The sequence below is a fragment of the Bison bison genome, unplaced genomic scaffold (genome assembly GCF_000754665.1).
Source record: "Bison bison bison isolate TAMUID 2011002044 unplaced genomic scaffold, Bison_UMD1.0 scf7180017863016, whole genome shotgun sequence".
In the NCBI taxonomy this organism is placed as follows: domain Eukaryota; kingdom Metazoa; phylum Chordata; class Mammalia; order Artiodactyla; family Bovidae; genus Bison; species Bison bison.
This window is the reverse complement of record NW_011493588.1, coordinates 22,992-27,450: the sequence shown is the minus strand read 5'-3', so window position 1 is coordinate 27,450 and position 4,459 is coordinate 22,992. Positions and strand designations below refer to the sequence as shown.

The following is a 4,459-nucleotide window of genomic DNA, read 5'->3' as shown; positions in this document are numbered from 1 at the left end:
GTAAAAAATACATTATTTTCTATCACAAATAATCAAAATGGAAACCCCATCAGTCTATGACCAGAAGAGTAAAAGGAATAAGCAAATCTTTGTGGGGCCTAATTATGCAGTAGACATGTAGGTTGGGAGTCATATCTGAAATAGCTCCTTTAACTTATTACTCAAATTCCTATTATGACTAATAATAAGTGGGCCTCTTATTTTTTATGCCAAGGTACATATAGGAAAATTTAAATTGTTTTTTAATTCAAGGAACTATAAGACACAGAGTGAACATTGGCTTCTTTCCTTGAGTTTTTTCAAGGCATCTTTTATCTCCTTGTTTCTCAAACTGTATATGATGGGGTTCAGCTTTGGGACTCACAACTCCACAGAACAAGGACACCACCATATCTTGGCCCGGCCAGTAGCCAACACCGGAGTGGAGATATGCAAAGAGACCAGGGCCATAGAAGAGAGTCACTGTGATCAAATGAGAGGCACAGGTATTGAAAGCTTTTGTCCACCCTGGGGTTGAGCGGATCCTCGTGACAGCAGCCATGATGTAGCCATAGGAAACCAAGACAACAAGAGCTGATGTCCCGAACGAGCGAGGTCACTCCCTGGCTGAGGAAGGGGCTGAAACAAGACAAGACCAGCAAGGGTGGCAGGTCACAGAAAAAGTGGTGAATGACCCGTAGCCCGCAGAATTGGAGCCCGGATACAGATCTGGTCTGGACCAGTCAGGTGAGGAGGCCTCCAGTGTATGCTGCGATGGCCATCCGCACACAGACGGGGGCGTCACGAGGGCTGCGCAGAGCCGGGGGGGCTGCGCAGAGCTGGGGGGGGCTGCGCAGAGCAGGGGGGGCTGCGCAGAGCAGAGGGGGCTGCGCAGAGCAGGGGGCGCTGCGCAGAGCAGGGGGGGCTGCGCAGAGCAGAGGGGGCTGCGCAGAGCAGAGGGCTGCAGGGCTGCGCATGGCGGCGAACCGATCGTCCGCCATGGCTGCCAGGAAGCGGCACTCCGCGTCCCCATCCCGATGAAGAAGAAAAACTGGGCGGCACAGCCCATGAGGGAGATGGTCTTCTGCTCCCTGAAGAAGTCACAGAGCGTCTTGGGGGCTATGGAGGAGGTATACGAGAGGTCGATGAAGGACAAGTTACCGAGGAAGAAATACATGGGGGAGTGGAGGTGTGACTCCACCGCGATCAGGACGATAAGGCCCAGCTTCCACACCAGAGGCATGAAGACGATCCCCAGAAACAGACTGAAAAGGATGACCTGAAGCTCGGGATGCTCTGAAAATCCCAAAAGGATGAAATGTGTCATCAGGTTGATGTTCTGGCCCAGGGCCAACTCTCTTCTCTCTGCTGCCTTCAGAGCCCCATGCGATTCCTGAGGCAATGAAAATCCAGGTAAAGAAACCATTTGGTTCTGTCATGGAATCCTAGACCCTCAGAGCCCGAAGAGACAGTGAAAGGCAAATGTCTTACCTCCACCCAATGCAGAAACCCCCTCTACAGCATTTGTTGGGTTTTTCCAAAAGATTATCATCACCCTCATCTCATTTGTTTATGCAAAAGTGACCGGCCTCAGAATAGACTGCCATGTTTGCATTATCTGGATCATCACCTTCACTGTCCACATCACAGCTTTATCAAAGGCAGTTATTCATAGCACTGGGATTAAATACCACCCCCCCCCCTTTTTTTTTCAGTTGTTCTGAGCAATGCTATGACAAATTTAGACAACACATTAAAAAGTAGAGACATTACTTTACGGACAAAGGTCAGTATACTCAAAGCTATGCTTTTTCCAGTAGTCATGTACAGATGTGAGAGTTGGACCATAAAGAAAGCTGAGCAGCAAAGAATTGATGCTTTTGAACTGCGGTGTTGGAGGAGACTCTTGAGAGTCCCTTGGACTGCAAGGAGATCCAACCAGTCCATTCTAAAGGAGATCAGCCCTGGGTATTCTTTGGAAGGACTGATGCTGAAGCTGAAACTCCAATACTTTGGCCATCTGATGTGAAGAGCTGACTTATTTGAAAAGACCCTGATGCTGGGAAAGATTGAGGGCAGGACGAGAAGGGGAAGACAGAGGATGAGATGATTGGATGGCATCACTGACTCAATGGACATGAGTTTGAGCAAGCTCCAGGAGTTGGTGAGGGACAGAGAAGCCTTGTGTGCTGCAGTCTATGGGGTCGGAAAGAGCTGGACACGACTGAGCGACTGAACAACAAGCTTTGTGATTCGATTATTGAGCCACTCAGATTTATACTAGATTTTTTCTTTTTCGAAAATAAATTCCTAGAGAGGCAATTTTGTGTTTCTTATCATCATTGTCTGTTCTGACCAGGCTTTATGGAGTCAAAATGTTCTTTTTCCTTAAAGCAGAGCAATGAAGCACTTAGAGATGTGAAAAACTGGCTTCCCCTTTAGAAATTAAAGAAAGGGTAAGGAAAAAAAGCTCCATGCTGTGAAATGTTTACACTCAACATTACCAACACCGTGTGTTTGACAGAGAAATGAAGATGATGTAGAAAGTAATAAAACATTGCTATTAAGTTCAAAATATTCAACATATTGCATGAGACAGTCAGGAAATAAACGAATCACACCCCCGTGCTTCAGGTGCGCAGAGAGCAGTGTTTGTCCAGTGCCCTGGGTCTGGGGCACAGCATCTGAGAGGAAATGTGTTTGAGGACTCCAACGATGAGGAAAGAGTCACCAGAATGAAAATTTTGTGTGTGAGTGGTTGACAGGTGGTTCGTTCAAGATCTTTGTGTTAAAAATGAAAAAAGCATTTGCAAAAGCACAGAGACCATAGCATTTGAGGAACGCTTAAAGTGTTAGCATGGCTGGAGCACAGAGTAATCAGAATTTAGAGAAGATAGTTAAGTCTACCTTTGAGAGATGGCAGGGGCTGAACAAACTGTGAAAGGGCTTCAAAAGTGAAGATGATGAGGACATACGTTGAAATGTTTCATATATATAATTGCATTTATTGGATATATAATGGTACCTATTGCATATATAATGGCACATACTGTGTGTGTGTATATATATATATATATATAATTGTATATATGGATTTACATGCTCATATTTAATTTCAACCTTCTCTCCACTTCTGGACTTCTGTCCCCTTTGCCCTGCTGTGTTCTTTTGATAAGAATTATCTCCTCTTCTGGGCTTCCCTGGTAGTTCAGATGGTAAAGAATCCACCTGCAATGAGGGAAACCTAGGTTTGATCCTTGGGTCAGGAAGATCTCCTGGAGGAAGGCATGGCAACCCACTCCAGTATTCTTGCCTGGAGAATCCCCACAGACAGAGGAGCCTGGCCGGCTATGGGGTCTCGAAGAGTCGGACACGACTGAGCGACTAAGCACATACACACACCTCGCCTTCTACATAGCATATAGTTCATTGCTTTATTGACTACCAATGGTCTCTCTCCCTCCACAAGAATGTAAACTCAATGAAGTTTACGATTTTTTGGCATTTTTGTCTCTTTTGTTCATTGAAGTATCACAAGCACCTAGACCAGTGCTTGGCACATAGTACGTATTCAATATGTATTTGTTGAATAAATATCATGATAAGGAGTTTGACCTTTCCCCTACGGCCAAAAGAGAAAGCAAGAACATTTTATTTTTGCTTGTTTTTTAAATTTAACTTTTTTCTGTAAACAGGGAACTAGATGTCAAATACTAATTAACAATATAACTGAGAGCAGAGCAGAAGCAGTGGAGAAGGTGGATGAAAGTGAAAGAGGCTGAGAAGGAAGACTAGAAAGTTGCCTCCCAGGCAGCAAGAAAGCTGATGATCATTTGAATTAAACAGGTAGATGGAGAAACAAACCCACCCTGGAGATGTAATGACATCATTCATTCTGCAGTAAGGAACCACATCTAGCCCGACAACCAGTCTCCCTGCTTCAAGTCTCACATTTACAGTCATTGTCAAATGTATGTTTTAGCAAGTTTCATCCTGATTCTTGCTACTTCAGCCTCAAGGTTCTAAGATATCTAGTCTATTACATTTTTAGAGTGGGATACATGTCGACTGCCAATTATTTTATATGATTACTATGTCGATAACTTGGTTTCTTTGACCTGAATTATCTGAAGGTGAAGATAAAGAAATAGAGTACCTGACATACATTAAATTGCCTTATAATTATTTAACTAATATGCATATATATACACACTTATACACACACACACACACATTAGTTTGTGTGATCTGAGAGTGACTATGTAGTTGTTTGGTATCAGAGGTGAAATTAGAACCTAAATCTCATTTTCCAGGAATAGCCCTTTCTGCTTTACCTTATTCTAAAACCTGGAGCTTCAGTGATCCCTAGAGAGAATCCAAGGAAACTTGATGATATTTTTACATTGTGGGCATACACATGCACATATTCATGAGTCTAGAATAGGCTAGAAACAAAATTGCTCATTTGAGTCCTGTTGCT

At 43.9% G+C, this 4,459-nt stretch overlaps 1 pseudogene; it reads right to left on the bottom strand.

Moving 5' to 3' along the window:
- Window positions 1-255: 255 nt before the first annotated feature.
- On the bottom strand, window positions 256-1,479 carry LOC104983633 (annotated as a pseudogene).
- Window positions 1,480-4,459: the final 2,980 nt, after the last annotated feature.